Genomic DNA, 26838 nt, shown 5'->3' on the forward strand with positions numbered 1-26838 from the left:
CCTTGTGGTCACTAAGCAGCAGAAATTGTAGTTGACAAACTATATTTTATAACAAGACAGAGGGGCCTTTCTTCTGATTAACTGGGTGACCTTGGACAAATATTTCTGGCACCAATCTACAATACCCTCTTCAATAATTTGAGATGCAAAATATCCACCATCAAACACCACAAATGGACTTTATGAGAATGCACACATTCACATTTGGGGGGACACATGTCCAGTGTTCCTCTGGATCCTAATGAAAGACAGAAGTCCTCCAATTCTGCCAGAGAACAAGTGACAGATAACATAGAGCTGTGCTATTTCCTAGAGAACTCTTGTTCAATTCTGTCCTGACTCCAAAGAAAGAAGAGCTAGCCACATCCTCTACTTAGGTATAATTACACATTATATAACATTGGTACAGTGTATTTACAAAATGCACACATAACAAAATACTATTTCGTAATAACCTAACAACACATATCTAAAGAGGAAATATATATTTATATGCTGTAGTATTATGTGTTATATAAATCTATTTCTTATATAGTGTAATTATCATAGTAATACTGCAGTTTATCTTTTAATCAGAATATATGTCTTGGTAATTTGGAATAACACATCATCACTGAAGAATAAATTGACCAGAATACAGTGATATTTTACTAAATTCACCTTGGTAATCTTATAAAACTTTCATGTAAAATTAATATGGGTTTTTTTCTATTAGTTTAGCTTTGGAAAATGGCAATATACTTATTATTTGTTAAAAAGGAAAACTGTAGAAAATATTCTGAATACATCCTATAAAGTAATATCCTAACATAATTTTCATGCACATACTTTGTCTAGTTACAATAGGAATTTTATAAATGAGGGTAGGGTTGCATATCTGTTCCATTCATTAATTCTTTTTTCTCACATATTGAGAGTCTAAAATTATCTTAACCTATAAGAGAAAGGGCTGCATAATGGTTAGAAAAAATCCAGGTTACTAGGTTTGAGGGGATTGAGCATATTTAAGAAATTCTAGTAACTGAAGTAACATGTTGATATAGCAAAAAAAGAAAAAAAAAGGGAAGATGGGATATCAACAGCCTGTTACATTTTAGGGGAATGAAATTGGGGAGTACTTTAAATCCATATTAATGATAATGATAGGATAAACATAGATTTAAAATTGCAGAGGCCTGAACTTTTTCTCACTGGTTTCAACTTAAGCAGTTGGTGTTCATTTGCTCTTTTTTTTTTTTTTTTAAGATTCATTTATTTATGCATACAAGAACTGGGGTATAGGACAAAGGTGTGGGGGTGAGAGTATTCATCAGAGACAGAGTGGGGAACAGAACAGGAGGACTGACTGAAATACACTGCTGAGGGGAGCAGTGGGAGAGTCAGGAGAGGTCTGCAGTGCCATGTGAGTAGCTCCCTTGCCAGGGATGGAACTAGTGCTGCAGTGGCTGTGGATAGCTTCATAGGTTGTGTCTTAACCCCTTGCACCATCAGGGAGGCCCTCATTTGCTCTTATTTGGAAATAAAAGTTTGTGATAAGAAGCAAGCAAAATGAAAAAAAGCTAATAAAAGAGAAAGATAACTGATGAATTTTCTAACTACCTTCAGTAGGTAGTTGGAAAACACACGTAAGAGTATATTTGTTGTAAGCACCTACCCACAAGTGGGCAAGTTGTGAAGTTAAGGTGACTTTTGTTGTTGTTGTTTTATGAATGAGTTTAACAAACAACCATATAGAAAATACATTTCTTGGGAGTAAATGGAACTTGTATCTAAGATCTAGAGTTGACTGGTTTTATATTTGGAGACTTACTATCATAGAGAAGAAAATGCTTGGTCATTCTGCAAAAGTAAACTATCGATGAATCAAATCTATTTATATAATTTTTAAAAAAGGAATATTTTCCTGGGTAGGCATTGTAGTGGATTTATCCTGCACATTTGGAATTTGGACTAGAAATAGAAAACAAAAACTAAGTAATTTAAATTACTGTAAGTTTTTTTTTTTAATAACACAGGATTGATAATAGTCTTCTGTTCTTAGCCCAGCTCCAGTTCTCAACTTGGGGAAGTTAAAAATTTAACTTCTTGGGAGGATCTTAAGAAGAGACAGCCAGTGCAGGTAGGGAAATAACAGGAAACCTGATCTCAGGAACATATGGGAGAAGTGGGGATGTTGCCGCAATGTTCTCCCACCCAGATCTCTCCTGAGTGGGCCTAAAAATATAGGTTCATTCATTGGAAGACTAATGGAATCACTGGAACTGTTCTATAAGCTCCAATAAACCACATGAACAAACATCTTCTCTATTAATATTTAAATTGAATCTGACCAGCACCACTAGGTGGCACCATACTGTAGTTGGGTCTTGAATGGATTTGAAACTCATTACACTCAAAGATGCTCTCAACTTGAACAGGATCAGCCTAATAATTACATAATTAGACCTCCATTATGCAAGGTCCATTTTAAATAACTGGATTTTAGGATTCTACTTTTCATGCAGATTTGCTATACTTGCCAAAAAGAACAGTCTAAAATTCCATGAGTTTCACTGTTTCCCTAGTCCATATCATTTAGAAACCAAAGTGATTTAGCTACTACGGGGAACCTACCTAGGATACCAGCATGCCCTAGAAGTCACCTGAGGATTTACCCATCCAGAAAAAAATGAATTAAATTATTTTGACCAATAACACTTCCACAGTAAAAAAGTTAAAACAAAAAAAAAACTACCCCCATATTTGTTTACATATCAAAGAGATAATATAATCAAAACACAGGAGAAAATGAGAACTTAGCAGACATTTGTTGACCTTTAAGAAACAGCAGGGAGGAGTTGCTTTCAATATGGAAAGCTATTTTTCTAACAGAATCAACCTCTCACAGATAACTAGTAATATTTGGGCAAAATATGGAGTTCTAGTAAGTACAAAAAGAAAGGTTGATTTTGAAGAGGACCCAAAACCTAAAGGAAATTACTGGTCTGGGTGAGTTCCTTGTTTTAGGACTTTAGACTGAGTGAAGACAGCTGAGGTGGTTTACATACCTCTAGTAGAGTCTTTGTTTTTCTGGTTGGAAAACAGGGGATAATACAAACTCATTCACCTTTTTTTTTTTTTAAATATATTGTTATATGCGGTTTATTTAAGGAAACTGCAAGTTTACTTTTGTACATCAGAGAAGTAACTAGAAGCATTTTTTTTCTTTTAATAGCTCCAAACAGGAACAACATAATTTTCAATCACTAGTAGAATGGAAAAATAAAATATGGCATGCTAGACAATGGAGTAGTATACAGCAGTGCTACTTAAAATGTGGCCCACTAACTGATACAAGTACAATAAATGTTTGACATTGAGGTAATAAGAACTTCCTCACTATGAAGAGAGAAGACACTTATACCAGAATAAAAAAAAAAATGCATAAATAACTACTTCACAAGCATGCTAGGCTTTGTTTGTTTGTTTTAGTAGGATTTTCTCAGTGGAGTTGCAGCACACTGATTTACATTCTTGTGTGTTCATTTACATTCATACAGACTAATCACTTAAGAAACAATTATTTTGAGTAATATGGATATACAGCAAGGAAAATGAACAAGCTACATCTATATACTATAACATAATCTTGAAAACATATGTTTAACAAAAAAAAAAAACAAAACACCAGAAATTCACACAATATGTTTCCATGTACCTAAATATAAATTAGGAAAAGTAATCTATATTAACAAGCATGTTGAAACAATAAAGAAAATGAGAAAATGATTATCATAAAATCAGGATGTTGGTTCTCGATAAGGGTGTGTATTATATGTTATCACAAAAGAACTAAAAGGGGATTTTAGGAGTGCTGAAGTTTTCTCTTTATTTGATTTTATTGTTGGCTATAAGGATGTATATATCATAATTGTTTTTAGTACTCTAAATGCAGGCTTTATGAAACTTTGTGAGTGCTATATCTCATATAGAAAAATTAAGAAGGAATCTGCATTAAGGGCTAAACAGGAAACATGTTTCAAACAAAAGAAAACAGTTACAAAAGGGATACCTTAAATAGAAATGAAGAGGTTTATTCTTTATCAAAAGAAAATTGTACCTATCTCAATTGAATAAAGCAATGATTTTTTAAAAAATGTAGATGACTGTACCCAGTGCTTGTATAAACAAAACAAACAAATAAATAAATAAATAAAAAAGACTGTCACTTTAAAAAAAAAAAAATGTAGATGAGCACATTAGGCTAGGTTGAAGAATCTAAATGAAAGGGAATTCAAAATTATTGCAGATTGTACTAAATCTACTGAAAGTAATGAGGTGGTTATGGAATAAAAGTAAGGCAATCGAAGAAAGTTCCATGAAAGAATGAGAACAGTCCTGTGCTAGCCAGTCTTTAGGCATCACTGGACAAAAGTTTGGCTTTGTAACTACAAGTGATATAAGAAAAAGAATAAAGAAAGTGAGAGAGGGAGGAAATAAAATAATAATGAAGGACTCCCAGAAATTGAAGAACAGGAAGAAAACAGCAAAGTTACCTATAAAGAAGCATAATCTAAAGTCATAGAGAAGAAAAAAAAAATGCAACAGTGTATGAGAATCTAATAGGTAGAGCAAGGGAATAAAAATGATGGATGCCTACCTATAAATACCAGAAAAAATAAAAGTTGTTTTGTCCAGATCATCATTGGTTCTGAATGAGATTGGGGCTTCCCACTTGTGCCTCCTAATGGGTTGGGTGTTATCTGAATACAAGTGTTTGACTCCATATTTGTATCATATAATAGTGAGATGGGGCCAGAATGACTATTATAGACACATTTCTCAAAAAGTAAAAAAATGGAAAGCAAGTAGCAGCGATCTAGAGCAATTTTAAAATCCATTTGAGAATCTGGTGATGAACTGTTAGCAATCCTCAGTAAGCAGAAAAGAGTTATATTCATTGTGAACAGAAGGCCAAACTGATGTTGTGTCTGTTTGAAATTCCACCACTATGCCTCTGAAAGCAACGATCTATGAGACATACCAGGCCAAAGTTCGCTACTAACCTACACAAGGACAAAAGTGTAGATAGAAATTAGAACAATATTTAGAAGCTCTTATAGTGACTTGATCCCCCCAAGTAAATAACCAATGGTCCTGTTAAACACAGAGTAAAGGTGTGTGGGTGTTGCCAATGTTATGTGCCTAGATGCACGTGCTTGTGGACACAGTTGAAACATGACATAACACGATATTGTAAGTGCAGGTACACATATAACTATTAACTATTAGAGCCAATTTATTATGAATTTTAATTTATACAATTACTTAAAATGTTTATCAAGCCCTTTTTAAATTTATAGTTTAATATTATTAGCTGCATTAAGAAAGTAAACACTATATTAATTCATATTTAACTCCAATTCGTTTGTAGTGAAGCAAGCTTTGATTCTGTGGACACAGTAGCAGGAATTAACTAAATGATGACAATAGAAATGCTTTTCAAGGAATGGAGATCAAATGAGTTTGCACAAGTTTTACTCAAAATTATTACCTCTCACATATTTATCATAATTGATGGTAAACTGCTGAAATAACATTGTATTATTTGTGGAAATGTAACAGTTAATGAGGCGATTAAACTTTCAAAACTTAAATAGCATTAACATAAAAAACATAAGGAATTAAGTTCAAAAGCAAAGAACTATATGAAAGACAGATTATTAAATTAAAAAGTCAACAGAAGCAGATGTTCAATATTATATATATATAAACACGAGCACATTGCAGACATCTTATAAAGTAGCACTTTGGATTGCTAAAACTGTGGAAACATAAACAATTGCAAAGGCACTAGTGAAATACTGCATCAAATGTTTGCTTGCAAATAATCAGTGACTGCTTCTAAGAAGGTAACTTAGTTACCATTTTTCAATGACAGATCATATCTGAACATGTTCCGATACTAAGGTTTAGTTAGAAGAACAAATGCTGCTGTAAATTATTTTTCATTACACCCCGATGAACATATATTGTTTCAAATGGCATTTCTTTACATTATGGAGAACTTAAATTTGACAATTCTATGAAACTATGACTTCTTGCATTGCAGACAAATGAAGTTTGGAGGTTAAATTTTGAATACAATAATATTCTAATAATATAGCCACAATGGACGAAAACATTCTGAAATAGTATTTAATTCCTCATTAAAGAACTTGTACCAGAATGTACAGTCATTAAAAATGTTATATTAAAAAAAGCCATTGCACTAAACAATGTGCTTAGTGATGTAGAAAAATTATATATTATGTAAAGGTTAATGGGTTAAATATGATAATATTCTTCACTAAGCAATAAAATAGTTATTACACATAACTGTTATTACAGGCCGAATTACTAAATTTATTGAAGTTGAGACTATCAAGAATGTTAGGAAGGAGTTGTATCAAAACAGGGGAGGGGAGATCACAAGGGACTATGGTGACGATACATGGGAGAGTTGGTGGTGGGAATTTCATGGGGACTATACCTGAGATGATAAAGCACACATTGTATAACAATGAAGAATGATGTCAAAAATATATAAAATAAAATTTTTTTTAAAAAGGAAGAGGTTGTGATGTGTTTTTTGTTTTGTTTTGTTTTTTTGTGGGACCCTTGCTGGTGGCTGGGGATTGAACTGACACTGCAGAGGCTGCGGGCAGCCTAGCAACCCAGCGCTCAACCGCTGTGCTACCAGGGGAGGCCCAAGATTGTGATGTTTTTGTCAGGTAAGATACCACCAGTTTGATAGCAACTGTGAACAAGGTGTGAGCAAAACATCATATCTGTTTCTTTGCCTGATATTTTTATTTTTAGTAATCCTATTGCTAATCTAAGAATACAATGCAACATATCTTTTCAATGGTTAAAAAAAGTCAAAGTACAAAAACAAAAGTGAGAAGTTTGAGGCTTTCTACGGATTGAAATGACATGTTCCAAAATTTATCTGCTTTTGAAGCAGTAGTTGATGATTCTGTGATTATATACCTGTCATACTTATCATGAAACACCATACACATTTTGCCAAATATTTTGAAATTGCCTCCATTCAAAGAAAATCTATTCAATATGAAATTCATGGATCTAGAATTCATTTCTTTCATTAAACAACAATATAATTTAAGCCATAACTCTATAGCATGGATTATTAGAATTGCTGCTGATGAAGGATTTTTGAACACAAAACACAATTTACTTCATATTTAATAATGAAAAATGAATACCCTCCGCTTGCTAGTGTAGTTTTAGAATTTCTTCCTCCTGGCAGAGTTTCCAGGAAGGGAAGCTCAGGAAATCTGTTTTCTCTACTCTGCTTTCTAGTAACCCAAGACAGAAACAATGTAGTCATGTCTTATGCTCTTAGCCTGGGCATATTGAGCCTGAACTCTCTCCTTACTTCCTTACTTCAGCTCTATGAGATAGACTTTTGTTTGCTTCTGGTCATGTCATAATCTGGAGATAAAGATTCTGTCCTTGGAAATGAGGTTCAGCATTACAACGTAGCCTATGATTGTATTATTTGTAAGATATAGTCTTCCATATCTGTTGGACAAAAGCTGGTATTTTGATTTCTATGTGCTTGGCAACTTTGTCCATTTCATTTTGTGTAGAAATCTGGCAAGTGGTATTTGTCATTCTCCTGTCACATTGCCTACTAAAAGAGACTTTTCTCAAGTCATAAACTGAAAATCAGAGGGGTGATATACCTCTTTCATCAAAATACCAATTTATTATTTGCCTTGTATAAATATATTATAGTCTCTTTCCTTCTTTTTATCTTCCTCCTATATATATTCATCCATCAATCTATATATCTATCATTGATCCCTATATCTTTCTGTCTATTTACCTAATATTATAGTCTGTAGACTCGTGTCATATACCAAGAATTATATTATGTATATTTTTGTTAATTATATTTTATTATCAGAAGCGATATTGAATTTTGTAATTCATCTTGCTGTGAAATACTTGTACTTATCAGTTACCGCAAGAAGGGTCATCAGAGGGGAAAATAATGCTATCTTCCCAGCAACTAAAGCACAGAGTTTTAAATACAGACTTTTTGTACTCCTCCATTCGTAGGAGTTCTTGTCAACTTGCATTATAAGTGAATAATATAAAGACTTAAATAAAACCTAACAATTTTCCAGAGCATGCAGTATTAATCACACATCATAATTATGCAAAGTGATAACACACTTATTATAAAAGCATATACACACCATTAAACAAACAGTGGCAGAAACTTCTAGGAAGGAAGAAAATAAACATCAATTGGTGATGATAGGGGAGAAGAAAAAGGACCTCCAGAAATGTAAATTCTCATATTCACTGGTAAAATATTTGGGTCTAAAGATTACAAAGTTCTGGTATTTCTGTGCCTGTGCTGGCCCCTCTTGTCAATGAATTATCTGCAGGAAATCACTTGGCCTTGACAGTCCACTGGCATATAGAGCAGATTAGTAAGCATCTTGTCTTTCATTTTCAATTTTATGCTTTTAAACACTTCTTGATGCCAAAGGAGTCAAGTGAGACTGCAATCCAGAGAAGGAATTTTTAATACCACAAAATAGATTTAGATGAATAGACCATTTTAATAGTGTGATTCTGTTTCCAAAAGCTGCTTCAATTCTACCGGAAAGTATGATGGGTAAGGGATTTCTCCGGTTAACCTACATGTTGGGCTAAAAGAAGTACACTTCTTAAATAGAAGTGTACTTCTTCCCAAATCTATGGGACAAAGAAACTTTTGGCTTTCACCAGTTCTTTCTCTCTGAAATATGCTCTGTTTTCACTTCATAGCTTATATTATCTCTCACATTCACAAAATGTTGGACTGTGTATTCCTTTTGTATCCTAGTTTTTCTCTGAATACTGGTAAATTCACCTCCTAGTCCCTGCCATCAAACAAGTAAACATATTTATACATCACTGGTGTCCATCATGCCTCGTGTATATTGCTAGAGATGGATGGAAGGGTAGATGTGACTGGGAATGTTCACTCTCTCTGTGGTTCGCTGTCATTTCAAGTAATAACAGAGCTGAAGTGTATAGTCATTTCTTACTAATCCTGTTGATTTGAGTGTCAATCTGTCTCTTGGTGTGCACTCACATACTTCAATTACACCATTGTCTGACAAAGAATTTGTCCAGGGATGTATACAACATATATTCTGAGAGTTCCAGTAATTTGAGAAAGAATTCAATTACATGTCCTAAGCCATCCTATAAAACAGTAACTCCATCATGTTCAAACTTTTAGAGAACAGTGAGTGGTAAGAATGCTAAGTTGAAAACCAAGAACGTTAGGGTATAATCCCAGCTCTACCACTAACTAGGTAGAGGGTAGGAGCACGGTGATTGTCTGTTCTGAGTTTCCCTCTTCATAAAATAAGAAAGACATGCAGGTAATGCATCTACATGTGATTAGAATGAGATACAAAACAGAAGTGGATGGAGAGATTTTGGTAAATTATCGGGCCCAAGACCAGCTTAAAAGTACACCAATTAGAATGTGAGAGCACCTGGCCGTGACCTCTGTCACCCCATAGTTCTCAAGGGTTGAATCAGTGGGTAATATGGCCTACTAAGCGGGTGTCCTCTTCCTCCCTCACCACTCCATGGACATCATGCCTGTAGCTGCATGCTCTGTTGAAGAGGATGGCTTTCCCCGAACAGAGACAGACTGGTCACTGTTCATTTCAGTCAAGGGTATATAAGCAGCTGCCCTCCCTGCTAGACCTTCAAACAGACTTTCAAGAATTTGCAAATTTTACATGTATGTCTGTCATATATGTTTGTATGTATGTTATCTGAACAAATACACATTTGACTTAGAATTAGCTTGTAAGATCTTGGTTTTCAACTTGTGCTTTTAAAGCTTTTAAAGTTGTACCTATAAAGCTCATTTGATTCTACAAAAGTTCTCTATAATGATATTCAAACCAATTTAGCACTTGGAAACTCAAAACAGACATATAGAAGAAAAAAAGTAGAGGTCAGAAAGATCATTGGTGTCATTTTCTTTTGATTGAACATAACTTGTGATTTTTCCAAACTTAATAGAAAATAATGTGGACGGGAAGCATCGATATGGGATTTTCCCAGTAGCCACACATGCAGTAGGTCATTGGAGGAGTGCCACCCTACTGGTTCGTGAACCTCGTTATCCATTGCCCCTTTTCTGCATTGACATTTTACTCTTAGTCTACTTTCTGGCTCTTTATGGGGGGATCATTAAATGCCTAAGAGGCTCAGATAGCTATATTTTAGCTTCTTGTCAAATATTTACATGTCATGGGTAGGGTATTGCAAAGGAGTTGTGATTAGTTGCCAAGGAATATCAAGAACCAAATGCAATTGTTAGTATTTAAAGGTTTTTCTGTTTATTTCTGAAAATGTAGAGGATAAACACTGTCAGTTCAAAGTAAACTCCAGTGTATATAATTTTCAAAGATGGCAGTCCTCTAGTTTTGCATTGTTCAAAACACATGGCATAATGCTAAGATTTTCGATCTGTTCTTTGGGATTAATGGTGCCATGTGTGAAGAATCAAGCAACTGCCTTGCCCTCTGGCCACACTAAAGTGAAATAGAAACTTCCATTAAAGAGTTTAAAATCTAATGGAGATTTGCAAGTGAAGAAAATAAAACTAAACAGAGAAAAATGCCATTATAGTTGTGAAGCGAGCAAATTCTGAGGTTCATATATTTGCAGTAAATAGGAAAAGAGAGCAACCTGAATCTGAGAGAGGGGAGTATGGCATGGGGAACTCAAGCTACTGTTCTGCAGGGCACTGTTTTGAGTGGTGTTCGGAGATTTTGATTGGAAGCAACCATTTGTCTCAGTCACTTGAGAATGGTTTACTAACATTGTCCTCCCTGCCAAATAAGTTTCCCTTTCCCACTGATGTGACTAGGAAGCTAGCTCCATCAAATGATGATTCCCAATGGGTGACAAATACCACTTGCTCTTTTTATTTGTTAATAAACTTCCCTCCTTGTCCAATACAAAGGTAGGAGTACAGAAGTCCTTCCTATTCTTCAAATGTGTGGTCTTTATAAGAGATGATGGGGTTAGTGTTCTCCCTGTATTATCTTATTAATCCCCTTTCTACTCTCTCCTCTTCATTCCTCTATTTTCCTATCCATCCCCCTTTTTCTTTATCATCGCTTAGACACTCTGTATTATCCAGGAAGAGGAGTATTTTTAAGGTCTTCAATAAATACAATTATAAGCACTGTCCTTTCTATCAAAAACTACACTATGAGTGGGACCTGGAACATAAAATAAAGCAAAACAATATAAATAATAGAAAATAAGAACAATAGAAATGAAAGATTTATGCTGGCTTTAATGGCAATTTAGGAGGAAGTTTTGTATAATCCAGTAGACAAAACCCTGGACTAAGAGTTAACAGATCTGGAGACTGGTACCTGCTCTAAAAGTAATTAACTATAACACTGAGAAATTGATTTTTCTTACCCTAAAGGTGAAAGAAAGAAAGCAATACAAAAGGTGGCAAGGGCTGTGAGATAAATGCCAGTTATTTATTTATTTATTTTCATTTTTTAAATTTATTTTAATTTATTATTTTTATTATATATTTTTACATCATTGTTAATTTTTCCAATTTTTTAAATAAATTTTATTTTATATTCCCCATACAATTGCAACCCCCTTATTTTGACCCCAATCCCTCTCCTCTCTGCCCCCCACTGGTGTAAGATGGTATAGTTTGAAGTCTGGGCATGTGATGCCTCCATTCCCTTCTTTTTTTTCAGGAGAGCTTTGACTGCTCCCCGGCCACCTGAGGAGGGTCCCACATGGCGCGCAGACCTCTCCTGCTGCCTGCTGCTCCCCTCAGCAGTGTACTTCGGTCCTTGGTCCTTCTGCCTGCTCTGCTCCCTGCTCTGGCTCTGGTGAATTCTCTCACCCTCCCGCACTTTTGACTGTACCCAGTGCTTGTATAAAAAAAAAAAAAAAAGAACACACTCATGTCAAAAAAACAGAAATATCTTAAAGCAACTAACTCTGTAAGTATAATGAATTGTTCTCAGTAACTTTGACTAGAAAATTAAAGAACTGGGGCCTCCCTGGTGGCACAAGGGGTTAAGACGCAACCTATGAAGCTGTCTGCAACCACTGCAGTGTGAGTTTGATCCCCAGCTGGCCAGGAAGCAACCCACATGGCATAGCAGACCTCTCCTGACTCGCCTCTGCTCCCCTCAGCAGTGTATTTCAGTCAATCTGCCTGTTCTGTTCCCCACGCTGTCTCTGGTGAATGCTCTCACACACCCCCAACAGCTCTGGCCTGTATCACAGTTCTTACCTGCATAAATAAATAAATCTTTAAAAAAAAAAAAAAAAAAGAGGGCCTCCCTGGTGGCGCAGGTGGTTGAGCGCTGCACTGTGAAGCTGTCCGCAGCCTCTGCAGCGCGGGTTCGATTCCGGCCGGCCAGCTAGCCAGCAAGAAACCCTCATGGTTAAGCAGACCTCTCCTGTCTCAGCCACTGCTCCCCTCAGCAGTGTATTTCAGTCAGTCTGTCTGTTCTGTTGCCCACTCTGGCTCTGGTAAATCTCACCCTCCTGCGCATCTGGCCTTTACCCCGGTTCTTTTATAAAAATAAATACATCTTTATATATATATATATATATATTTATATATATATATATATATATATAAAGGCTCATCAAAAACAAAGAAAATTAAAAAAAGAAAATTAAAGAACTAAAATGATATGTATTGGAAAATCAGATTTTATTGAGCTGTCAGGCCATCATGCTCTAACAGTCACTGCTTTGTTTGCTATGGGACATGAACAGAAAGTCTTCCATGCTTTTATTTTTTCTTAGAAAAACAATGAACAGTGACCTTTCATAAACTAGGAAAAATGTTAAAGACAGGGTTAATCTAGGAGATACAATAAAATGATATACTGGAAAAATTTCCTGTCACATGCCTCTTTTCATAAGTAGTGTATCATTTCAGTGTACAGAGTGGAGAAAGCAGTTATTATCATGGATGTGTACAATCACATACTTTGCTTTGTAGTTTGATAAAAACTTTGAATTTTGGTGTATGAAAATATGCAGGTGACATAAGCCTGAGGAAGAAACTTTCTGTTTGTTCATCACTAAGTATCTTGCTACAGAAAAAGAATATTTCATTTACAATAAGGCTATTTTCTTTGCTGTCACAATAATTCCAAAAAAGTGCATTGGGATTAGGACTCATGCACCATTGATGTACTTGACAATGAAGTGCCAGTATACTCAATAAAAGAGTTTATATCTGAATCCCTACATCATTCTATTTGTAGAGATCAGCTGGCATTCAACAATATACCTAAAACTCTTGATTCTGTCTTGAATAGATTTTTGAAAACTGAGACTATTGTTATTATACACAATGATACAATCATGCACAATTACAAATTCTTCTTGGAAAGGGAAAAAATTTTACTTTCTTCCTTAAGTACACTCTTTTGTAGGAGCAGTTGTACATAGGGATGAGACAACATATGTCCTTTCAAGGCACTGAAATTGGCAGAAAACAATACCTACGTGAAATCATGAAGAAAGTTCAAATCAATATAATGACTTTCTTGAATAATATGATGCTATTATTTTCTGAATATAGTAAGCATGTTGTTAATTTGAGGATGAGCTGTCAGTAGTACTTAGTATTACTACGATATAAGACAGTCACTTGGTTATAAATCTATATATGTGTATGTATATATATATGTCAATCAAAGTTTGTCCATATACTAAAAATATTATATGGGCCATTCAGTTTTACAAAAGCTCAGAAAAGAGGCATGTGCACATTAATTGCATATTTGTGGTGATTTTTTTTTTATCACTGTGTTGTGTTCTAGCACAAACCATGCAAATGAAAATTTTATGTTGCTTGATTTAGTATTTATTATTATACTGAGTAGTTTTAATGAAAACCTGCTTCACCCAGTGTCTATTCTCTTATTATTTTCTCCATTTTCATTACCACCTCATTGGCCTCATTAATGTTTTTTGGAACTGCCATTTCTAAGACTTTACTTACTAGCTATATTCCTCTGATGGGAATTCTCTTATCAGGATGTGTACTTAGACCTTGCTTATACTTCTCAACTTCTCAGTGAGGACAGGTTTGAGACTCCCACATCTGCATTTTTCATGTAGTGCTCATTATCCCTCTCATGTTGTTCTTCTATTTTACAGTGCTTATCTCTTCCTAATGAACTAAATAATTTACTTATTGGTTTATGTATCATTTATAATCTGTATTTCCCTTTCAAGATGTAAGTTCCTCAAGGATAAGGAATTTTGTCTGCTATATCTTATGACCCAGTATATTCAAGTCTCAAGAATATTTCTAAGCAAATAAAGGATGTTTGACAAATACTTTATTAACTTAGTTAGGTACCAAAGAGTTATCTGTGAGTTAGAGATGTCTTATTGAATAGAAATACAGAGTGATAAAAGAAACAGACTGTTTGTGGACTCTGACAAAAAACTTACACTGTTAACAGTGCAGATATAGATGCTTTAGTGAAAAACTGAAGATGAAATAATCCTATTCCTGATACTTCATAATTAATATATTTGTAATAAGACTATGGTATGACATTATGCTTTATTTTGATAAGTTCATTCATGATGAACTCCTTTTAAGTTGGATGAAGTTGGCAGTATTTTTTTGCCGACATCCATTAAATGGTTTTTGTATGCTAACTTTTTCAGAAACCATAACATATTGTGTATTTTTTTTAAAGCCCTAAGAACTGATGTTAGAGACTAATATTTAGACCAGGTTGTGGACAGAAATACTATCAAATAATTGGTAAGAATTGTGAGAACCAGCATCAGAGATTATATCTGGAGATGGCTGATATGAGAAAAGCATTAAAGTTATTCCCCAAATTTTTTCTAGCTATTTCCCTAGCTTGACTGAATATCAAAATATTCTGTAAAATTTTCTGCAGCTATGTAATCCTTTACACGTCTTTCTCTTTCATCATATTTGTATAAAAAGTTTATCCAAAGATAACATTAATAGACCTAATGGAGAAAATGGAAAATAATATCAAAATAATATACACATTAATAGATGAAAAATAAGTACCTAAACCAAACTATAGATACAGATACAGATATAGATAAAAATCACCTCATTCTTACTGAATTCACAGTCTGGTAATATTAGGAACAAACTAAACAGATCTATTGAGAAAAAAAATGAGGTTGACTTAACCCTCAATCTATTCAGATTAATCTATTAACTTGGATTCATTCATTAGATAACTGTTGTCTGATAAATGCAACCACTGTAAAGCACTGCCATTCAGGGTAGATAAAGGGAAGGGAGATAAAGGAAGAGGAGATAAACATAGTTGTGGGGTCATAAGAAGTACTGTGGAAGAAAGAACTAGGAAATAAAGGAGATAATCATAGAGAGTGCCCTGAAAGTAAAAGATGTAAAAGACTTAAAATATAGCACAACTCAAACCTCTGTTTGAAGGCAACTAGGCCTAACTGAATGTCTAGGGTTAAGGCCCCCAGATAAAAGCCTAGCTATGAACTTAGCTGTGACTATCCTGAGATTGATGGTACAGTTAAAATACAAACAAGATGGACTGGTTTGCATTCCCTGACTTGCAGATTTACTCTGTGTCATTAATATTCTTCCTTAAATAGAGCAGATCCTCAAATAACATTATTTCATTCAACATCATTTTGTTGTCCAACTTTGATGAGAAAACAAGAATCCAGGAAACTTAATGAAGTGATACTATTAAGAACCTGCTTTCCTTAAATATCCATTTGCTTATAGTTCCAATTTCCAAGAATTTATTAATGATGTTAAGTGAGGATGCAGTTCAGGTTTTCATAATAGACAAACAATTCTGAATAGACAAGATTAACATGCATGGTATATTGATATGATTTTCTCCAATGCTGTACTGATTTTTTTTTAGTAAAAATTTCTATAAATTCTAAAACTGATTGCTAAGTGGGATATCAGAATGAAAAAAAAAAAACTTGAAAATTTGAATTCTCTGTGTATTCATGCATGATTTTGTGTACGTGTCTAGTTGATTTTGGCATATTTCTTATTCCCTCTATAATATATAGAATAGTAGTTAAAAGAGTCACTTCTTAGATTCAAATTATAGTACCATTATTTACCATTATTTACAAAACTGCATTATTTTGGGTACATTTCTTAATCTCTCTCTGTCTCAATAAACTTGATAACATGATTTAATGTTCATTATGGCAATAGACCATGGGCTCTACTACTATAAATGGTCAATACTTCCTTAGTATTGTAGTGTTTGTTTCAAAGAAAAACTAGAAATAAGTTATGGAATGATGTTGAGAAACCATTCAACATTACTTGAAACCAGGGAAATGCAAATCAAAACTACAAGGAGATACCATCTTACATCAGTGAGAATGGCACATATTAAAAAAAACTAGCAACACAAAGATTGGCAAGAATGTGGAGCAAAAGGAACTCTCCTGCACTGCTGGTGGGAGTGCATACTGGTCCAACCACTATGGAGAGATGTGTGGAGATTCCTCAATCTGCATGATCCAGCAATTCCATTCCTAGGTATTCACTCAAAGGACACAGAATCATTAATTCTAAAGGGCACCTGTACCCCTATGTTTACAGCGGCACTATTTACAATAGCTAAGCTATGGAAACAACACAAATTCCCAAAATAGATAACAGGATCAAGAAGATGTGGTACATATACATAATGGAATATTACTCAGCAATCAAAAAAGATAAACTCATGCGATTTGCAGCAACATGGATGGAGCTGGAAGGGATCATGCCCAGTGAAATAAGCCAGAAGGAAAAAGAAAAATACCGGATGGTTTCACTCATAGCAGGAATTTAGAAAACCTAAATAAGGGACCAGGAGAAAGACTATAATAAAGTAAAAATCAAAATCAACAAGCAACTATAAACCAGAGACACATTCAGAGGGAGAGGGGAGAGAAAGGAGTAGGATAAAAACAAGGGTGGTGGGAATTGTATGGGGACTATAACCAAGATGAAATGCATATACATTGTGCAAAAATGAAAAATGATGTAAAAAATATACAACATTGAAAAAAATTTTTAAAAAAGTAGGAAAAAATAGATGGCATTTTCTTCCCGTTTCTTCTTTTAAAACTCACCCAAAACTACAAGAGTAAAAAAGAGAAATAAAAGCTTGAATTTGTCTAATCTAGAAGACATCTTCATCGTTAACTCACAGTATCTCATGACAGGAGGTAAATAGCAAAGAACAGAGTGGAGAACTTTAAATCTATAACCTGTTAAAAGAGGTCCTCATAGGGCCTCCCCTGGTGGTTAAGCGGTTGGGCACTGGTCTGCAGAGATGCCTGCAGCCTCTGCAGCCCCGGTTTGATCCCCGGGCCATGGGCAAGGGTCCCAGATGGCGCGCAGACCTCTCCTGCTGCCCGCTGCTCCCCTCAGCAGTGTATTTCGTCAGTCTGCCTGTTCTGCTCCCCACTCTGACTCTGGTGAATTCTCTCACCCTCCCGCGCTTCTGACTGTACCCAGTGCTTGTATAAATAAATAAATAAATAAATAAATCTTAAAAAAAAGAGGTCCTCATAATAAAGTTTTCAGCTTATAGTTTCCTATGAATTGATGAGGTGTGGGGTGTCAGGGAATTAATCTGCACCTGAAAAGGGAGAAGAATTGAACTCAGGGTAAGCGTCAGTTAGACTAGATTTCTCCATATGAATTATCCTAGCAGCAATATTGAAAATCAACTGAGCATCTGTTATAGAACTTATTCTGTATCATTGCTCTATATATTTATCATATGTCAAACCACACTTTCTCAATTATTGTAACTTTGTAATATATCTTGAAAAATAGATAAATTCTTCAATTTTGATTGCTTTTATCAAAATATGTGCCTGTATTAATTCCTTTGTCTTTGTCAATTTCTACCAAAAAAAAAGGGGGGGGGGATTGTTAAGTGATTATGCTGAATGTATGGAAAGATTGTATCTCTGGGTCGTGAAATCTGTAGATAATTTGAATCTTAACAGTGGTGAAAATGGTAGTAGGATTCTTCTGATACATAAATCTGATATTTCTATTTATGTTTTATTTAATTTCTCTTAGCAACTTTATGTAATCTTCAGAGAAAAGGTTGCATATATTTTGTTAACTTTGTCCCTAAGTATTAAATATTATTATGCCATTGAAAATGCTAGTTTTATTTCAATTTTGCATTTGTTATTAGTATATGGAAATTTAATGCATTTTTAAATGAAACTTGTACCCTACATTTTTTCTAATGTCACATTAATTTTCAGCTATTTTCTACATTCGTAGGCTCTTCACATTTTATTGCATTGACTGGCAGTTCTGGTACAATGTTAAATTTAAAAAGCAAGATTAATCATCTTTTATTTCTGATTTTCAAAGAAGAGTATTCAGTTTTTTAATTACTAGCTATAGGGTCCTCATAAATTCTTTGTCTAGATGAAGACATATCCTGCTATTTTTGGTTTATTGCAAGTTGTTATGATTGGGTGCTAAATTTTGTCAAATGCCTTTTCTGCACCTATTGAAATAATCATACACTTTTATTCTTATTTGTTAATAAGATAAAGTAATTCATTGGTTTTTGAATTCTAAAATTACCTTGTATCCCTGAAAAAAATTGACACATTTCAAATTTTACACTATTTGTTCTTGGGTCACATTGCATTTCGTAAAATAGTGTTCACTTGTGTTTTGCACCCAGTTATGTTCTTTCTGACACTTCTTTAAAGAGAAGCCATTAGTCCATGGCTAACTCTATACTTCAACTAAGATGTTATTCTGAAGATTTTATTAGTCTCATTTACTACAAGATTTTTACCACATTGGTTTGTGAGATCATGGCCTAGTCCTCAACCAGTGTTTCTGTACTCCAATCTAGTGGTTATTTCCTCACAGAATCCTCTCACACATCTACATATCAATACTCAGCCAAAGCCACCAGAGGACCCTTCTGTAAAATATGATGATTTGAGAAATAAGAATTAGACAAAAAGGTGTCTCACATTTGGAAAGGGAATACTTAAAATTCACTTTGATGCTAATTTAAAAATATATTTAACATTCCCATTAGTTACTGGTAATCATGAAAAGACTGTACCATATAAAAACTAAGAATCAACTAGCATTTGAAATCATTATCAGTAATGTGCTATTGCACCATCAGAAACCTAGGGAAATATTTACTTGTATCCTAATAAGCATTCAGATTTGATTTTTATATTAGTCAAATATTTTGCTATAGTATCTTGAAATGGTTGTGCTAAAACTACTTATTTGTGTATGAAAAATCATTTTTCTGATTATCTATTTTTTAAAGATTTATTTTTTCAAATACAACAACTGGCATACAGGCCAGATGTGTGGGAGGGTGAGAGGATTCACCAGAGACAGAGTAGGAACAGAACAGGCAGACTGACTGAAATATACCGCTAAGGGAAGCAGAGGGTGAGACAGGAAAGGTCCACTGCGCCATGTGGGTATCTCCCCTGCCAGGATCAAACCCATGCTGCAGAGACTGTGGACAGCCTCACAGTACTGCTTTCAACCGCCTGTGCCACCAGGGAGGCCCTTTTCTGATTATATTTAATGAAAATAAATTTTCTTCTTTTCCAGGAGACATAAACTAAATGTGAGGTAAGGAATTTCTGAACATATGTAAATAACTCTAATAATGCTATCTGATATTCATTAAGCTCACACTATGTTCTAGGATCTTTACACACATTATTGTGTTGTGATCTAAAAAAACTGGAGTTGAAGCAGAATAATTGTTTTAATTCCTTAGCTCTGTCAATTTCTGTCATGGGAAAATTCACACAAGTTTTCCAAGTCTCCATTTACTGATCTATAAAGTGAGGGGAATGACACACACAGAGAAACTGACCAGAAATAAGTTGTAGAAACCTTGCTAAAATCCTATGATACAATATCATTTTTGAGGACATGCCTATATTGACTATTTTTTTGATATTCACATATACACAAAAATATTTTTATTTATTCATGACATATACTCCATAGCTCATTTCATTACATGGTATGTACTTGCAATATGTACAAATTTGTAAATATATTTGTGTATATATGTATGGGTACATATGTATGCACACACATAATTTCTTAGTATATGCTTTGAACTGGCGTTTAAGAATAGTAACAGACTTATGGTCCACTGAAGCACTGAATACCCAGGGATATCACCTGCACATACTCATACCCTGTCTGGGATCCCAGCCTAGCCCATACCAATACTGTTCTGGTCAGAAAGGATTCTGAACCTCAAACTAGAGAATGTTCTCCTCTTCTTTCCTATTGGGTATAGTCCTTCCTTAATTTCAACACATTAAAAAAATGTTTTATAGTTGAGGGCAGTGGAAAGAGATTGGCATAAAAATATTTTGATCAAAAAAAGATAACAATATTAAGGACCAGTTGTGGCAGTAATTTTCTTAAAAGTAACTTGAGGGCCTCCCCTGGTGGCACAGCAGTTGAGTGCTGGACTGCGAGGCTGCCCGCAGCCTCTGCAGTGCTGGTTCGTTCCCTAGCAGCCAGCGAGGGTCCCACAAAAAAAAAAAAAAAGGAACTTGAAAGCATTTACCATGTCCTAAATTTGCACTCTTTGCAGGCTTGTGTGTATATACTCTGCTTTCACAATAGTTTTGCACGTTAAAAACAGACAAATAAATTAAAAGCTTTTTAATAAAGAAATTTCATTCATAAATGACATGCATTGCAGTATATTAAATCTACAGCTACCAACAAGCAACTATAAACTAGAGACATACTGGGGGTGCAGTGGGGAGAGGAAGGATTAGGGTCAAAATAAGGGGAGGTACAATCATATGGGGAATATAACCAAAATGAAAATGCATACATTGTGCAAAAATGAAAAATGATGTAAGAATTATATAAAATAAAATATTAAAAAAATTCTACAACTACCGTCAATACTGTGTTGTACAACAGCTACTTTTTTATTTAGTGGCTAATAAAGGGCTACACAACTCAAAAATAGAAAAAAAGAATAGAAACAATGGCCGAGTCTCTTTAAGACTGACCTATATGTAAGCACCTCTTTTCACACAGGGACATTCCTACGTACTATATTATCTGCAACTGTAGCAGAACTTATTAATTCAATAAATGGGAGAGTAGCTCTCACTAGAATGTGATGCAGGCATAATTGTCCTTTTTGCACTTATCAGTTTCCTCTTGTTCCAATCTTCAAAACTCATACTAAAAAAACTGCTTATCAGAATTAAAAGAATTCAGTTTCTCAAACAATTCTTGAGTGCCAGCTGTAGAGTGACAGAGTCTCTTGTGTTGCTCAAAAAAATTACCTTAAATTCCAAGATCAACCCCCATGAGTTTAATTTTATCAAAGAATGGATGTCTTGTCAAATATAGTTCCAACCAACATAATCAGTAGCTTTCAAAGTATGTTTGACATAGAGAAGGACTGAAAAACAAGATAGGAGTCAGAGAAACAGACATCGATGGCCTGTCAAATTTTTTGTAGACATCATGCTATTATCAAGGCACATCAGGATAAAATAAAATGACCTAGCTGACCACAGGCTTACAAATGTCTTGGGAAGGAAAGAAAAACGGTGAATCAAAAGGTAGCTTTGTTGCACGTCCCCCCAGGCCTTCTTATTGACAGGAATGACAATGGTCCCAAGATGCACCATTATCTATGACCAGCAAGCAGACATCAAATGCTCCTGAGCTGTATCTGTCAGAATGGAAAACTCTGCTCAAAACAGACAGGGCTTGTTACATTTTGTTCAGCTAAGGTTTGTCAAAAGCCAGGGTCACTTGTGTGTGCCCTGCCCTGAAGGGGAATTGTAAAGCAAAGGAAGTACATGATTCCTGAATGTTTCTTCTGCAAGGAGACTCTGAGTCTGCTTGACCAAAATGTTTTGAAAGTCAAGTCATGACTCAAAGGAAGTGGAAAACAAAGTTAATAGTCTGTCATTTAACTTCTTAAGAATGAGGATCACATGCTAAGGAGGCAGAATTTAAAATGCTTCTTACATTTAAAGAATTTTTGTGCTAAGTGTGATTTGTTATTTCAAACTCAAAAGGGAAAATACTACTGAAATTAGAGAGAACAAGTTAATGTGTTCTGGGCAAGCATTTTATACCAGGGCATTATGGAGCTTATTACAGTCTGAAATATTTACACTCGTAAGAGATTCTTCTAATTTACTTAATTTACTTCTCCTTGACTAAAGAGAGATTTTATATACAAATGTCCAGGCTCTGACACTTAAGTAAACTCACTAACTTGGGGAAACATCTGTTAACCACTCACAAGAAAATACAAGTTGATCGTATTCTTTAATTGACTCCTTAAAAAAATTAACACAAACTTTTTCTCTCTTTTTATAAATCCAAGGGTAAGAATGCAGCCACCATAGAGAGTGCTTGTGAACAAAGGCATTGTCTCCCCCTCCTCTTCCCTTATTCTTTTCTTTCCTCCCCAAATCATTCTTTCTCCTCACTCTTCTCCTCATTTTATTGTTTTACTTGTCAATTTATAATTTAGCATTTCTTAGGTCGAGAAACAAGGTCAGTTATGCTCAAACATGTTGTAAGTGGTCTTATTTAAAAAGTTCTGAGATGTAATAACTCCTGTAACTATGCAAATATTAAAAATAGCATTTATATGCTGATGGTCATAATTATTTTGTATCGCCAATATATTTCTCAGAAGTCTAACTTATTTTCCATATTTAAAAATTGGGCTATTTCTCACACTAACTTTAATTTTCATTTTCCTAAATAAAGGGGACATGAGTAACTTGTGGTGCTGAACTTGAATTTCTGCATAGTGACATTCTTCTACAACAAAAGGGTGAGTGGCTCCGTGACTTATGATCATCACTTAAGATCTACAGTGCATTACGGTTAGCATTAGTTTGACTTTTCTCACTTATCCATTACAGGTTTGAGTTGCAATTTCTGCTCAAATAAAACAAATAAATCAAATTGATAATTTTTTCCCATATTCTACATGACTATACAATCCTAAATAGAAAATGACATGTCAAAAATATAACTATAAATATCAATTCTCTCTCCATTTTGGGGGCACAAGAGAAAATTCCCTCACTCTTTATGGGTTCTCTTGACTCTAGATGAACAAACAAGTTAACATCAGACCAATTAGTAGGAGAAAAAGGCAAAATTTAATAGCATAGATATGACGAATGTACATGGTTATAAATTCTAAAGTAAAATGGGTGAACCAGGGCTATATATCCTGTAGTGAGAACCCTGGGGTAGTAAGGAGAGAGGAGGAGGACATATCACATAACCAAAGAGAATGACTTTATCTTTTCATTTTGAGAGTTTTGCAAATGGAGAGGACATGTTCACTAATTAACTTAAATGTGAATGATAACCCCTTCCAGACTATGTTACTCTGTCTTTAAAAGGGAGCAGTGATTGTTTCCTTGGTTAGGAAAAGGGTAAAAGATGGAAATATGGGTAAGAACTCCATTCAGCCCTCTAGGGCCTTTAGTTGATATTAATTTAGAATAATTTGTATTATTTAAGTAATATTAACATATTTACCAAGACTCACAGGCCCTGGATTGACTTGAGTTCCCCACACCCAGGTGATACCTATTAGAAGAGGCCTACTTTAGACACATTGAGAAAAGTCTACATGACCATATTGGGGAGACCAATCCTGTGCCACCACTAGATGATTAACTTTACCAGGAGTGGCCCAAAAGAAAGAAGGGAGGGAGGAAGGGAAATAGCTTATATAGGGAAAATGTACATTCGTTTTTTTTCCATTTGCAGTAATACAAGTCTTGCTGCAGGTACTTTAATAAATAATTACTCTTATTAATCTGAAACAAATAAAATTGCAAGGATAGAAAAATAGCTTGAGGGTGGAAGATGGGTTATATGAAAGACCATTTGCTCACTGTTCTATGCATGTGATAGTTCCTGCAACTACTTCTCTGTCTACACTATCAGCTTTGTCTAGAACCAGGAAATGGTGATCTTCATGAGCTGAAAACAATCAGAAATAATTTGGACAAAAGGATTTTACTTTTGACTTTTTGGAAAAGAAAACAAATGCAGAAAAAATCACTGTAAACCACTCTAACTGGGTTTAATTTTGCTTAATATATGAAGTCATTTGCCTCTCATTCTTACTCTTTGGTTTGAATTTTACCCTTTGAGTATCTTGTAGAAATTCAATGACTATAAACATCGTTCCAAAGGAAGATAACTTACTTAAAGCATAAATTAAAAGATTTTCCTCAGTTTCAGAGTTAAACTGCAGGAACATTAATCTTCCTGTGGAGTATAAATACTAATGAACATTTTCATTCTGTAAATCATTCTCTGTTTTTGGTTCTACTAAAATAGAAGGTATGCTAAAGCTCTGATTGCAAACATTCCATGATCCTTTTAGTGAATTTGGGAAAAAAAAAAGGATCAAAAAATTATTGACTCTTGGGACACTGTGTTTCTGATATCTGATATAAAGAAAACAAATTTGATCACATAAGACTTGACTAAAAATGGGTATTATGGGTTCTTGTCTTTATAATGACAAGAACATTTATTCTATAAATATTTATTAAGTACTTACATACCACAAAATATTTTGGAACTGTGTTTCACAGGAAAATTGCATTAGCCTGGGTTCCCTCCCGAAAGTGAACCTGAGACAAAGGCTTGAGTGCAGGCAGCTTGTTTTAGAAAGATATCCCCAGGAAAGAGAAAAAGTGAAGAAAATTGTGTTACAAGCAAGCTACCATCATGGACAATGTGGTTAGATCATGCTGGGGGTTTTTGGAGGTGTTGTGCTGCCTATGAGCGAGAAAATTCATGGAATGGAAGCAGGAACACTTATTTACCAGCAAGCATCCTTTAGTGGTCAGTTGGGTGCCTTCTCAGATGCTAACTCTCTCATAATCCTAGGATTTTCCACAGACGAAAAGGGGTCTTTTCGTCACACCACTTACTTGAAGCCCAGGGCAAGAAGATTTTACCAGTGAGACTGAAGAAATGCTGTCAGTAAAACACGTGCCAAGAAGCTATTGGTTATGTATGCATATTACAAGAAACAAGGGAATGTATCATATTCTTAATAATAGATTTATTTATTCAAGATGCTGACTGAGTACTTATTATATGGCATGCACTGTTTCAGGCCTAGAGAAACAGCAGTGAACAAAACAGACTACAATTTCTACTTTTATGGAGTTCAAAATAGTGCAAGATAGGGGGTAAAAGAGAAAACTATAATTTACCAGGTGATAGTAAACAGGGGTAGGGAACACTGCAGCTATAGGAAGAACATCATTGGGCCTCCCTGGTGGCACAAGAGGTTAAGACACAACCTATGAAGCTATCCTCAGGCACTGCAGCAGGAGTTCAATCCTCAGCCAGGGAGATACCCAAATGGCGCAACAGACCTCTCCTGACTTGCCCGCTGCTCCCCTCAGCATTGTACTTTGGTCAATCTGCCTGTTCTGTTTCCCACTCTGTCTCTGGTGAATCTTCTCACCCTCCACACCTCTAGCCTGTACCCCAGTTCTTGTATACATAAATAAATAAATCTTTAAAGAAAAAAAAGAACATCATTCCTGACATAATAAACTCAAAAGTTGTAATGTGACAGATCTTTGTCATGCTTGAGGAACAAAGAATAGAGGAGAGAGGATTACGTTGGGCCATTTTTCAAGACCAATGAATGCAGAAGCTACCAAAGGGGTTAGAGCAATGTTGTTCATGGACCTTCTTTTGTTATAGCTAATCTTTCTTCACCCTTCAGATTGAAATTCAATTGTCAGTCCCCCAAAAGGCCCCAAGAGCCCTGACCAGGTCAGCTCCTCCTTTCATCTGATCTTATGCAACACACACCAATTTTTGTAGCTCTAAATTCAGGTACAAATTTGCATTTATTTTTAGAATAATTTTATTACTTTCTTTCCACTGTGGTCAGTGGAAAGAAAGCTCCTTGGTATCAGACATTCATAGCACATTTTACTCATCCTCATATTCTATGCCCAGTGCTAGGCACATAATAGATATACAGAAGTATTTACTTAACCAATGAAAGGTTGGACTGAGGGAATGGAAGAGAGAAGTAATAAATAGGTGAGAATTTAGAAATAAAAAATATATGACTAAAGGGACATTTCTTAATGCTATTTTAAGATTAACTCATATTTAAGAAATAATTCTTCCACATTACTTATTGATATGTTTCCCATGGTTAGCATTTGATAGAATGAAAAAAAGTCATGTTCTTTGATTTTAAAATAAATGAATAGACATCCAATTTCCTACAATGAATGAAGAAATTGTGGAAATGTCATGTTTCCTGTACCTGAATTTTCTCCTTTTGTATCTTTTTCTCACCCTATTGCCTTTTTGCCATTCTTACCTTATTCATATTTCAAGACATAACTAAAACCCATCTCTTTCATGATGCTTATTATAATATTCAATCAATATTGATTAATAGATTGCTATACTCAAACCCCTAGGTCTGGTTAATGTGTGTTTAATTATCTTTTCTTCCTGATTTCACAGGTAAAATATTCACAACAGTAATGAATCTATACAACTACCAGCAGGAAGCTAACTGGATGATTGATTATCAACACATGGAGTCATTTTTCCACTAGCAACAAATATTTTTCTTAGTGGCAGAATAACTGGATTTCAAATATGATAATAAC

General features: G+C 34.7%; 1 long non-coding RNA gene across 1 annotated transcript; it reads left to right on the forward strand.

The window, feature by feature from the left end:
* Positions 1-26838, forward strand: LOC119254748 (uncharacterized). Its single transcript, XR_005127341.2, has 7 exons — positions 1-377; positions 2042-2119; positions 6674-6752; positions 11811-12062; positions 19730-19750; positions 22910-22976; positions 26690-26838. It is a non-coding gene; the product is annotated as an uncharacterized LOC119254748 (long non-coding RNA).

The sequence above is a fragment of the Talpa occidentalis genome, unplaced genomic scaffold (assembly GCF_014898055.3).
Source record: "Talpa occidentalis isolate TD23 unplaced genomic scaffold, MPIMG_talOcc4v2.1 talOcc4.3, whole genome shotgun sequence".
Classification (NCBI taxonomy): Eukaryota; Metazoa; Chordata; class Mammalia; order Eulipotyphla; family Talpidae; genus Talpa; species Talpa occidentalis.